We start from the raw sequence: 13,641 nt of genomic DNA, 5'->3' as shown, positions 1-13,641 counted from the left end.
AACATGCCATTTTCACCCTCGGGGACGCTGGTTAGTGTCATAAACTCACACCCCCTCAGGGCCTGCTTCTCACACGTCATGAACATTTACCGGTAATGCATTGGCCCCCAATTCTGGTATTTTTTTTTTAATTGGCACGGCGGGGTTAAGTCCTCTTTTGGAAATTTGCCACGAGGGGGTAAAGACGTCTCTCTGTCCAGCTGATCAGCCGTTTGCGATTCTTCCCTTGCGGCCTCCTGCTCATCTTTATGGAGCGTTTCTTTTTCTTGCTCATCTGATGGGTTTTCTGGCGTTGGGTTGCTCAGCCCTTCCCAGCAAACGCATCTCCCGGCCGGTCGGGCGCAGGGCGGGCGCCTCCCTCTGCAGCTGCCGCCCGTCTCTCAGCTCCCGGGAAGTAGGTCAGGGTTTTCGTTCCTGGGCTGTTTCCAAGGATTCGGAGAGCTCTTGAGAACCCCACGTGGAAACCAGCGGACAAATGGGCTGATCGGCTTCCTATCAGGTCCAGAGTTAGATCGGGGAACCAGGTGCTGCCTGTCCCGACCCTGGGCAGGCGGTGGGGCAGCGGCGTCCACGGTGGGCACCGCGCGGACGGCCCGGGCCGCATGCGGCTTCCGCCCTGCCTGTCGCCGGACCTCTGAGGCCCTGGAGCCCACTGAGGCCCACACGTGGGACCTTCTGGAAGAACAGCCACAGGGCAGCAGGCGCTCTGGACGGACGAAGCTCGGGGACGATTCTGAGGGCTCGTTTTTAAAGGCAACCTCATTCCACACAGTGGAAGTTGGGCTTCCCAGGGCGGCCCCAGGTTGGTGACCCAGATCCACAAGCCGAGGATGGCTGGGGGCTCACGTCCAGCCTGAGCGAATGAGCAGGCGGAGCCCCCAGTGAGCGCCTGGGAGTTCCTGAGAGAGAAGCCTCCCGGCCGTGAGGACGGTGGGGCCTGGGGGCACGGGCAGCCTGCACTGCTGCAGACCGTGTGTGTCCGTATCTTAGGCCTCAGGTTTTGTTTACATTTATATCACGTCCTCCTGACAAAAAAAGGACTGGAGTCCTTGTAGAAAAGGGGACATGTGAATGCAGGCCCACGAGGAGGTCAGTGACAACAGAGCTTGACTTGTCCCCCCCTTTGTGTGCAATAGCAATCACAGCACCCCGGGCAGCAATGGGGTGAAGCTTCTGCAGGCTGAGGACCGCTGGTAACCCCAGCTGCTCACGGAAGCCGGGGTCAGACTCCCGCCCAGAAGGAACCAGCCCCGAGACACCCTGCTCTCAGATTCCGGCCGCAGAACAGAGGGGCAAGTGTCTGCAGGTGAAGCCGCCCAGCAGCTGTCTCTGTTGTGGAAGCCCAAGCAAACAGCACAGGTGTCTATGTTTATTATTACGTAGAAGGGCGACTGCTCACCGTCCACATTCGAACTCTCCCCGACTCCAGGGCAAAGGCCCCCAAGTCACCACCACCAACAGCTCGGGGTGCAGCAGGCCCGGTTTCCTCCCACGGGGCTCTGCGCGGCCGGCAGGACCAGCACACCACAGGCCTGAGTGGTCCCGTGGTTAGACAGGGTGGTGGTGCCGCCGTGGTCTAGACGGGGTGCTTCCGTGAACGCCTCGGGTCACGGGGTCGCTCTCAGGACACGCGTGCACCTCCCGCTGTGTCCCACGTTGCCGGTAAGTGAGGCTCTTTGGTTTTCTAAAATGGCTTAGATTTGGACTGTTGTTTTATTCATAGTTTATGACCTTTCAAAATTAAAGCATACCACGTGTGTCTGTGATCCTAAACAGAATGGCTACTTTGCCCTGGTTTTGAACTTTAAATGTAAAGGGAATCAAAAAGTAACATTTTTGTGTCTTTTCAAAGAAAACACTCAAGTGTTTTGGTCATTCGTATTTTTAAAAAAATGTATGCCCTTTCTTGGATCTCATAAGGAAATACTTCTTTCAGTAGCTGGTGGCTCCTCCTAGAACCATTTTAAAAGAAACTGCAAGTTCTTTTTAACTTAAAAAGGAGGCGCATGAGCTGAGACTTTTGACTGATTCTCACGGGGGCAATTCTGTCCCCTGGGGACACTGGGAAACATCCCTGGGTCTCTGCTTGTCCTGCCCTGGGACTCTGGGGGCTGCTGGCATCGAGTGGGTGGGGGTCAGGGAGGCTGCTCAGGACGGTCCCCAGAGAACGGCGTGGCCTGGGTCAGCGGTGCCGTGGACACCCTGCTGTACACCGACTGGTGTTCCCCTCCATGTCCCTGCCCAGATTCCCCTTTGTATAAAGGCTCCGTCATATTGGATCAGGGGCTCCTGGTCCCAGGAGGCCTTGTCTGAACTAATTACGCCCTATTCCCACATAAAGTCAGCTTCTGAGGTCCTGGGGACTAGATTCCAATGTGGATTTGGGGGTCACAGTCAAGGCCTAGCCCGCCTTCTCTCTGCATGCCGGGCACCCCACGCCCCACCGCCGTCCTGGCATGTCGTTCACTGCTCATGGTAGTGGCATCTAGCATCCTTTACGTCAGGGTGATGCCGGGGTTCTTGTTTGTGGAGCCAAAGAATGAGCTTCACAAACAGTCAAAGTAGGAGAGCAGGGTACAGGCGTTTGTTTAGAGATGCGGTGAGAGGACAGGGCTCCCGGCTCACGCCAGGAGGGGACAAGAGAGTCCGTGGTGGTGCGTTGTCTGGGGGGTTTTATAGGCAGATGATGATTTTTTGAGAACATGAAAAACTTAGGGGTGGGGACTTGTTAAGTGGTCCCTGAATATTAAAAATTAACTGTAAGAAATTTCCTGCCTTGATTTCTGTCCGGGACACCTGCGCATTGGTCTGGGAGCACATCAAAAGGCTGCCTGCCCAGCCCCCAAGGTGGGCCGAGGTATTGTCTGCTTGCTAAAGAATCCTGCCTCTTGAACTTCCTGGGTGTTAAAATGCAATTTTGTCTTTAAGATGGAATTCTTCCTGCCTTTAACCATGTCGTCTACGGCTGGGTCTGCAGCTAAGTTAGTTGTTCAGTTTGCAAAATCACCTTGTCAGATCTGAAGGAGGAAAGACAGCACATAGGCCTGGGCCTCTTAGCATGCTAAAGGGAATCTTACACATGGTTACAAATGATTAGCATAATAAAACATGGGCTACTCTTCTTTATCTGGGGAACATTAACTGATCTCACTGAAGAATGACTCTAGAGCTCAATGCTTAACACAGAGTTTAGCAGGGGGGTTTCCTTGCATGTAGTCACATGGCTCTGACTGCAGGTATCCTGCCCTGCCCCCTGCAGAGGCCTTCGCCCTGCTCTGACTACATCCAGGGGGAGGGAGCACCACTTAAAGCCCAGCCCCGTCCCGGGACGGGCGCCGTGCTCAGGAGCCTGGAAGGGCTTTCTGCTGCCCGGACCCCAGGCCCCACGGGCCTTTCGTCCCTGAGAGCAGCTGGCACGGCCTCCTGCCCACCACCCGCCCTCCCTGTTCTGGAGATGTGTCCCCCTCACCCCTTGGTTTGCAACTTTCAGGCCCCCAAAATGAGCATGGGGGCGTGGCAGCCGTGGGACCCAGTGGCTCTGGGGTGGCTGTGAGCACCCACCAGGGGACTTCACTGTAAGCCACTGCCCCCAGCCCAAGGGGCACGGCCACCGCTTCCCTCTTGCCCGGTGGCCGGTGGTCTCCATCGCATGTGCGGGTTCAGAACAGCGTTTCCCTGATGCTTCTGGAACCTTCGAATGCCCAGTGGAACACTGAGACACTCCGGGCTGGCACCGACATGGGCATCTATCTCCCACGTAGTGACTCCGGCCTTGACGCGGGTTTGCAGAGGCACAAGGTGCCGTAGGGTTTTTGATGCATTGCAAGGCTCTGTCCCTGCTGAGGTGGGCCCGGCGGTGACACCCGCTGTGTAGGGCCCCCTGAGTGCGTCACTTGCATGTCTGGGGCAGAGGCAGACATCCTGGGAATGAGGAGGTTGGGGGGAACCTCTGTCTGGGGTAATTGGGGCTGCTCCAAACCCCCCAAGTCTCCTAGACAGATGGGAATTTGTCCTGACTTGAATGAGGTGTGTGTGGGACAGAGCCAGGCACGCAACAGCTCTCCAAATGGGAAGGGCTGCCCCGGCGTCCCTACAGCCTCTCCCCACCCCTGCCCTGCTGTGGGGGGGTTCCAAGGCCCTCCACGCGGGGCGTGGTCCCACGGGCACCCAGTCACCCGTCTCCAGGCAGCCACGCTGGCTCGGGGAAAGAGCCGATTTCTGGAGCAGGTCCTTTTTTTGAAACACATTTTTTAAAGTTTTATTCTGAAATAATTGAAGTCACTGAGAGGTGCAAAGAAATGTCCAAGGAGGCCTGGTACAGCCTTCACCCAGCCTCCCCAGTGGCGCCATCCTGTTACCAGAGGGCCTAGACATCCGAGCACCTAGATGCCAGAGGGCCCAGCTGTCACCGTACTGAGGTGCTGGAGTAGCGAGGTAACTGGAGTCTCAAATCCAGGACGCTGATACCGGTCCCGTCCACAGAGTCCATTCAGATCTCACCAGTTTTGGTGCTCGTATGCGTCCGTTTCTCAGCCCTGCGATCGCACGCACACACGTGAGTTGCCGCTCCTTGGTCCGGTTACAGAAGCCAGCCCTCACCCAGCCTGCCCTTCATCCTGACAGACTCCAGAGCCAGCAGTGCTCGGGGACCAGGGGGGCCACGGAGCAGCGGACAGTGCCAGCCCATCCGTGATGGGATGTAGAGCGAATGGACATCGTGGCAAAAAAGCAAAGTTTCATTGTTTTTTCTCCCATCTCCCTTGCTCCCTTGTATTCTGGTGTGTGCAGCGCTGTTGAAAGCGGGTGATAGTGTCTAGGATTTTTATCCAACCTAGAAAAAATAGGGAGTGTTTATGAAAATACAGGTGTATTAAACCAGAAGGGACATGGGGATGTGCGGGTGGCTCCCGCAGCGGGGCAGAGAGGTGTTTGATGTGCCAGACCCCCTAATGAGGACAGGGGAGCCCTCACTATGGGATGGGTGTTCAACACGCAGACCCCATGGGGGTCCGGAAAAGGGGGCACGTCCTCGCTTCAGAAGCCTGTTTCTTAAGCAGACTGTTCAGCTTTCATCGCTCTGACGTGGAGTCGTGGTTTTTTAAATTTTTTTCTGGTCAGCTTCACACACAGAGAGTGCGATTATGGCTGGCAGGTTCCACTTCATTCTGGTAAGATTGCAAAGTGAATTCGCCTGGTCCCGGTTAAAAGGATTGAAAGGCCCAAAGACACCCCGCTTCGTGCCATAAGCCGACCCAGGAACAGCGGCAGACACGAAGTGAGCGGTAACAAATAAACGCCTGCAGTTCCCATTCCTCCACCAGGCCCGTGAGGTACCAGGGCTGCCCTGGGGGTGGGGGGGACGGTCGTGTAAGGCGACGGGAAGGTCTGGAGACGGAGGGCAGCCGGCTGTGCGACACGCGAGTGTGCTTCATGTCACTGGGCCGTGCGCCTGAGCACAGTTAAGGCAGTGACATGTAAGTTACTTGTATTTTACCACATTTTTGCTGCCCCCACGTGAGAATGAGACACGAGCATACACGGTCCCTGAAATCCACTTTGAGTCCAAACAGCAGAACCGCAGAGCAGCTGCCAGGTGAGATGTGACAGTCCCCATGGGCGGGGCGGGGCAGCCATGGAAGGAAACCCACAGCCGCTGATCCCTCGACACCGGCCATCTGGAGGGAAAAGCTGGGGCCTGTGCCCATCGCCAGAGCTTTGCCGGGAGGCAAGATCCCCAGGACCTGGGCAAGATCCTTATTGGCACCCAGGTGTGTCTCAGATGGAAGGGAACGGGGCTGAGCGACCCTGAGAAATCTGGGTCGGGGTGCCCCATGGTGCACCCACGGGCACCGGGAGGGGCGCCGGGTCCGTGGAGTTGCTGCCAGCGAACAATGCGAGACACAACCGGGTAGAGGACCCTGAGGAAAAGGAACAGGAGACGGGTATAGGTTGCCCACGACTGGGAGAAGAAGCAAACAGAAAAGAGAAGGAAAACAAATCCTCCCAGTGGCGCTTTTTTGAAATGCAGATGACACGGTGCAGCCGGCACTGAAACGCCTCAGTTAAAATGAAAGGCTTTAAAAAAAAGACTCAAAGGCAAACGGGATGGAAACTCCATGGGGCCTAATGCTCAACTCCTTGTTGGAGAGACTGCAGCCGCTGCCCGTTCGGGGACGTGGGATCTCGCGGCTGGAGCGGCTGGGCGGTGGGTTACAGTCCTGATGGGGCGTCTGCCGCCTGGTCCAAGCAGGCAACATGGCAGGAACATGCCACACAGCGTGGGGAATGCTTGGCTCATAGGGATGGGGCTTCAAAAGGAGCTGGCCATCCCCCCAGACGGAAGCTCTGGCCCTCCCCCAGCCCCCAGCCCCACCGCCCACTTCCTGTCTCTGTGGATGGGGCTCCTCTGGGGACCTCCTGGGAGTGGGATCAGGCAGGTTCTGCCCTCCTGTGTCCGGGTCCTCTCACTGAGCACCAGTCCCTGAGGTCCAGCCACACTGCAGTGTCAAGGTGACCGTCGTATGGGGGACATCTGTACAAGCGTTCATCCTTCGGTGGATACTGGGCGGTCCCCTGTTTTGGCTGCTGTGAGCACAGGGGTGCACCTGTCTGCTTTCAGGGCATCCGGGTGAGCGCCCAGGGGCAGATGACTGGCTCACATGACCGTTCTGTTTTTAACTCTTTGGGCTGGGCTGTTTTCCACAGCAGCAGGCACCACTTTACCTGGACGCCTGTAGCCAAGCCCGAGGCCAGGTCTGGGGAGGGTGGATGCCAGGACATGCGGAGAGACTGGGCGTGTTCTCTGCAGGAGGGACCAGGCACACTCCAGACACAGAGGCCTGGTGGCAGCAGGGGCAAGGAAACAGGTTGCCACTGGCCATGGAAGGCTGTTGATCTGTCTGCTCCGCGGCCCTAAGCACCACAGACATTTATTCTTTCCCAGTCCCAAGAATAGAGGTGTGAGATCAGGGTGTGGGTGGAGCTGGTGCTCCCAGGCTCTGCTGGGCATGTAGATGCCATCCCCTCCGCCTCCTCGTGTGGACGTCCCTGTGTGCGTCTGCATCCTAGACTCTTCTTGTTACAGGATTTGGTCCTATTGCGTCAGGCCCCACCGAAGACCTCATTGTGACTTGGACAACTTGTTAAAGACCCCGTGTCCAGATGCAGTCACACCCTCAGGGCTAGGACGGCAGTGTATGGGTTGGGAGGGGACACGATTCAGCCCCTAACCGCTGCTGAAACGAATCACCACAAACTGAATGGTTAAAACAACACAAATGTATTCTCTCCCAGTTCTGGGGGCCAGAGGTTCCCCCATCGTTTTCACTGGGGGAAAATCACAGGCCGCGTGCCCTCTGGAGGCACCAGGGGAGGGTCCTTGCCGCCTGTCTAGCCTCTCAAGGCCCCCCTGCGTCCCTGGGCTCCCGGCAGCACCCTCCAACTCCCCATCTCCACGCAGCCTCTCCCCTTTTGTGGGCATCAGCTCCCCCTCCCCCGCCTCCCTCTTACAAGGACACCTGTGATGGCCTGTAGGGCCCACCTGGAAAACCCAGATCACCTACCATCTCAAGATCCTTAACGTGATCACGTCTGAAAATTCCTTTGTGGCTGAAAGACACGCACAGGTTCCTGGTGTTAGGACGTGGACATCTTTCCGTGGCCATTTACCTAACACACCAGATGCACAGCATCACGCAGCCATAAAAAAATGACGGAGCCCTGACACGCACTTCATGTGGGTGGACCCCAAACACATGGGGCTCTGTGAGACACCAGACACACAGGGCCACACGGCGTGTGACCTCATTTCTGTGGAACGTCCACAACAGACAGATCCACAGGCAGAGTGTGTGCCAGGGGCTGGGGAGGGGTGGGGTGACTGCTCATGGGGACGGGGCTTTTGGGAGCATGGAATGTCCCGAAACTGGGCAGAGGTGGTGGCTGCACAACACCGTGAATGCCACCGAACTGTACACTTTAAATGTCTGAGTTGCGTAGTCTGTGGATTTTATCAGCCTAAACCTACTTAACATTCGTTCAAATTTCAATAAAACCAGTTTTAAATGTTTGATTTAAAAGAAAAGGGCAGCCGACATCTAATTTTTAAAAACATAAGCCAACTTTCCTGCTTCTGGAAGCTCATGTGCACGTGAGTCCCGAAAGCTTTCCTGTCGGCCAAGACGCGACCGCTACTGGGGCCTGGGGTAGTGAGGCCGACGTGACATCCCCGATCCAGGGCGGCCCTGAACCCAATGACGGTGCCCTTGCAGGGAGGGAAATTTGGACACAGACCCACAGGGAGAAGACAGGTTGTCCTCTACAGCCAAAGGGCACCAAGGGACGCCGGAGACCCCAAAAGCTGGAAGAGGCTGGAGGGAGCCTCCCCGGCCCCACCCCCCTTCAGGTTGGATTTCTGGCTTCTAGAACGGGGACACGATAAATTTCCATTCGGGGCCCTTTGTTAGGCAGCCCTGGGAAAGTAATGACCGATGTGATCTGCATGCTGGGCAGACACCTGCCGGCACCCGTTAGCATTCTGCCCGAGACACACTCATCCCGCGGTGAGGGAGCCCCTGTGGGCAGCCGCACATCGGTTGCCCCAGGAGCAATAACCTCATTCATGCCAAGTGCAAACGGCTGGCCGCTGGGGTGGACAGGCCTTGGTGCTCAGGAAGGAGTGTTTTGGGAGGAATGGAAAATTAAGCTCCGTTTGCCTAAATCAGTTTGGAATGCCGGGAGGTGGTGACGGGGAAAGCAGGGCTCCCCACCTCGGCTGTGACCTGCCACCCGAGGGAAGTCCAGCCCGACAAGTGGAAGTTCCGGAAGAGAGAGCTGTCAGCTGCAAGGGCCGTCCTCGTTTCTGTTTACTCACACACCAGGTCACAAGGGGTGTGGGGGACCCCGCTAGTCCCAAGGCCCCCCAGGGGGCAGGCTGACCCAGAGGCAGTTACTTCCAGCAACGATGAGGGCGATGCAATTAGTTCTTGGCTGTGGGCCTCACCCGGGGGGATCCTGTCCCTGGGGACACTGGGTCGTGTCTGGGGATGTGTGTGGTTGTCACAGCTGGGGGTGCTCCCGGCATGGAGTGGGTGGGGGCCGGGGTGCTGCTCGCAGTGCCCAGGAAGGCCCCGAATGGGTGGCAGCCGAAGGGGATACTGTGCTCTGCGGCTTTAAAGCGGGTCAGTGCAGAGAAGAGGGGCACACGCTCCCTCACGGTATCGGCAAAGCCACCATGAGTCCCAAAGCCCCTGTGGGGGGCCTGGGTCCCCGAGACAGCCGGCGTGGGGCAGCCGCAGGCAGGGGGCAGCCGCACTGCATCATGCATCAGTTCCTGGGGGCTGGAGGGGGCCGGTCCCAGACCAGGAAAGGGTGCGCATTACACAGATGGTTTAAAATATTTTACTTTCTTGTTTTTTGCTTTTTTTTAAGCAATTACAGAAGTAATGCGGCCCCAAGGTAACCGGACAGAGCAAAGGCACAAGGTGGAACGAAGCCCACGCGCCTCCTCGCCCAGCATGGCCCGGTGCCCGCTGACAGCTCGGTGTCGTGGCCGGGCCGCATCCCTGGGCCTCGGATCTGTGTGGGCCTGGGCACGTTTCTCCCTGGTTTGTCGACAGACTCTCTTTGGGTTTCTTGTGAACTGCAGGCATGTTCTGACAATCATCTCCGTATGTATCCTCGGGCTGGACCCCGTCGTACTGCATGCCTCGGGGGCTGGCCGGGCGCCCCTGGGTGACCCATCCGGCTGGCCGGTAGGCCTGTTCTCTGCTTTGGCTGAGCAGGTCTGGCCTGGGCGAGTCTGGCCGATTCCGTTTCCTGGCACAGGGCCTGGAGCAGGACGTGGAAGGCCGCCTGGCCTTCCCTCCCCTCCGCCCCGTCTCCCTGCTGCCTCCCTGTCTCTTGATCTCAGGGGTCCCCACCCCCTCGGACTCCTGTCCCTCTCCTCCCAAACTGCAGCTCTTTACTCATGCAGAGGAGTTCGCGGCCGCTCTGGGAGCCCTTTCATCTCCTGTCCTCGGGGCCTCTGACTGTCCCCTGGTACTAATTAGGGACTTTTCCTGAACAGGCCCAGTCACATCTCTAAAATGAGTTCTTGTGCCAGCTGGTAAAATTAATTTTTCCCCTACCCTCTATGATACAGTGATGAACGGCACACCGTCTCTCATCGGCAGGGAGTCAGCGTCTGGGGGAAGACGACCATGTAAATAATTACACTGCGGTGTGAACCAGCAAGGCTGGGCGAGGTAGTGCCGCAGCTCAGCGTCGACCAGCCCACGCATGCTGGCTGGACTGTGCTGAGTGGAGTCCCCCCAAATTCACATCCTCCCCTGGAACCTCAGAATGTGACCTTACTTGGAAATAGCATGTTTGCTGACCTAATTAGTTAAGGGGAGATGCCGCTGGATTCAGGTGGCTCTAAATCCAAAGACTGCGTGTCCTTAGAAGAGGGGACCCGGGGGGAAGGAAGTTCATGTGAGGATGGAGGCAGCTGGGGGGGGACATGTCTACAAGCCAGCGCCAGCCAGAAGCCGGCAGAGAGGTTTGGGGTGGATTCTCTGCAGCCCCCGGAAGAAACCAGTGCTGCCCGCACTCTGCTCTCAACTCCTCCAGAAGCGCAAGCTCATACGCGTGTTGTTCTAAGACACCAGCTCATGGTGTCTGTCACGGCAGCCACAGGAGCTCACACACCAGCCGTGTGGCAGGGCTCAGCTGTGTGTCACGTCCTCCTGATTCTTGGGCGCAGCTGACAGGGCAGCCAGTTTCCAGGGCAGAGCTGGTCCCTGGGGCAGACGGCAGGGGAACCGGGAGAAACGCATGCTGGCCACAGCGCTCTGCTCACGTTCACTGGCCAAAGCATGTGCCACGGACACGTCGTCGAGTGTGGCCGCAAGTGCAAGCCACCACGTGCCCTGTGGAGGGGAGGCGACCAAGGAGAGGAGACCAGCGCCCATGGCCACCGTGCTTTAGATGCAGACCCACCATGGGCTCCCGGGGAGAGTTTCGGGAAGGACCTGAGACGTGAACTGGGCCATTTGAGAGCAAGGTGGTCGGGGAGAGCACAGAAATGGACACTGAGGGCGGCACGTGGGGGTGCATGGAAGCTCCTCCCCAGTGGTCGGAGTGGAGTGGCACCAGGTGTTTGTGTCCCTCTGTGACTTAGCAAGTTGCCACAAACTCGGTGGCTTAGCACAAGCCCATCTGAAGGTTTCTGCGGGTCGGGGGCGGGCACACGGGGCTGGATGTCCCGCTTAGGGTCTCCATGGCGGTGTAAGCATCTGCGGTAGCCCCTCTTCCAAGCTCACAAGGTCACTGGCAGAAGTCCTTTCCTGGAAGTTGCATACCTCACGACGTCCTGCTTCTTGGTGGGCACAGGACAGCCTCTGCGACCTCAGGAGGACCCCGTTCTCGTTTCTGAAGAGGTCCCCTGATTAGGTCAGGTCCACCCAGGATGTTCCCTTTTGATTAACTAAAGGCCAAGTGATTAGGGACCTTAATTCTATCCAGAAAATCCCTCACCTTTGCCGCGTAATATCCCATAATCAGGGGCATGCCACCCATCACTCTGCAGGTTCAAGGGGAGGGGATCACACAAGGGTATGAGCCGCCAGAGACCCTCTTAGGATGCCGCCTGCCACACAGAGACACTGAGAGCAGGTGGGAGACTGGGCCAGGGGTGGCTGAGAGGAGGCCGGAGGGATGAGGGCTACAGGTGTGGCCGGTGGCTGCGGGCAGCCGGTATTAACAGGAGCAATTCAGGATACGTGGGTGCGTTTCTCTTTGAGGTCTGTTCTCAGACCCCTGGGTCACAGCACCAGCCTCCCCCACATCATCTTACCTGCTTCGGGTAAGGTTCCTGAGTGACAGAAGCTCTGCTCAGGTCTACAAAGGGCTTCCGTGCACCAGCCCCACAAGGCAACAACTGTGCAGTCACTCACTCACTGTCATTCCCTCACAGGGGGGAGGCCCAGCTTCCCCCTTCAGGCTGGGCGGGGGCGCAGACGGGCCACCGAACCCTCTCTACAGGGAAGAGGCCGTGGGATCCGGGAGTGGCGCCTGGTGCTGCCTCCCCAGTCCACAATCAGCCAGGCACAGTGGTGTGGGTGTGCCCTGTGCGGCATGGGGTACACGGCGGTTATCCAGCATCTTGATCCTGCCTTCTACTCCCCCTTGATCCCCTGCAGGGAGCAGATGGGCCTCAAAGATGCCCACATCCTCATCCCTGGCAACTGTATATTAAATAATAGGGCAGAAAGGATGTTGCGGGAATGAAAAACAACTCTTGATTTATGCAAGAACTTGGGTGCATCTCTGGGGAGTTGTGCTGAGTGGGAGAAACACATCCTGAGGTGACGTGCGGTACGGCTGCAGAACGTGCTCATGAGGGCAGGTTACAGCATCGCGGTGCCCGGGGCTGAGGGTGGCGGTGAGGTAGGCAGGATCGTGGCGCAGCTGGAGGCAGCTCTCTGTGAGATGGAGATGCCCTGAATCGGTAGGTACATGAATCTACACATGGTACAACAGCACAGAAATCTACACACATGCTGTACCCACATCAGTGTCCCAGTTTTGAAATTACCCTGTAGTCACATAAGCTGTAACCATGGGGCTGAGCTGCTGCATGAGGACAAGGGACCTCTCTGTACTGTTTGTGCAAATTTCTGTGAATCCGTAATTACATCCAAATAATAAATTAGGAAAAACAACCCCTTCCAAGGACATGTGCAAGCCCTGAGAAACTTGCTCTGCTTTCCCTCCACCCGCTAGTTCCTAACCTGGTCCTGGCCTCACCAGGCTTCACTAGGTTCCTCTGATCGGTTGGGCCTTCCGCCACCCCAGGGCCCCTGCACAGTTGCCAAGCTCTGAAAGCACTCTCCCAGCGCCTGGCGGGTCAGATGTCCCGTTTTAGGATTCAGTGCCACTTCCTTAACTGCCTCTACCACCCTGGGGGCATCTCTGTTCCTCTCAGCTTCCTGCACTTCTCCTGGGTTACCTTTGCTAGAATCCATATTGACACTATTATGGTGCAGTGGTTGATGGTGCACTTTGGAGGTGAATGACCCGTTTCAAATCTTAGCTCTGACTTGGACAAGGGACTTCACCTTCGCTGCTTGATTGCCGTGTCTGTAAAATGGGTGTCGGGGCCCCAGCAGGTCACACCCGGTACGGTCCTCTGCCCAGATAGCTGAGCTGGCCCGCTGATGCTTTGACCAGGAACAGCGGTGGCGGGGAGACCCCCCCAGTCCCAAGCCCTGGCTCCGGCACCGGAGCCTCCCGCGAGCTGTTCCTTTTCCACCGAGTGTCTCCTGGATGGGCTGTGGTTCCCTGCGGGCTGTTTCACCTGCATTCCACGCCGTCACCGTCACCCAGTGGCACTCAAGCATCTGCGGAAAGCATAGTCACAGGTCCCAAATCATCAAGGCTCACGGGTGCATGAAAGGCTCAAAGGGGACTGACAGAGTTGCCGGGACCCATCCTTCCCAGAGAGCATCATGGCTTTAATTAAAAACTCTCCCTTCTGGAAATAATCACGCACGTTTCCGTATTGGTTTCTTCCCTCTGTCTGCTAACTGCGCCCCCACGGTGGGACACTCGGGGAGCCGGATTTTTTTTCCAGGAGAAATCATGGTGGAGAAAGCATTG

The sequence above is a fragment of the Manis javanica genome, chromosome 13 (assembly GCF_040802235.1).
Source record: "Manis javanica isolate MJ-LG chromosome 13, MJ_LKY, whole genome shotgun sequence".
Lineage (NCBI taxonomy): Eukaryota > Metazoa > Chordata > Mammalia > Pholidota > Manidae > Manis > Manis javanica.
The sequence above is the reverse complement of the archived record's forward strand: the minus strand, read 5'-3'. Positions refer to the sequence as shown.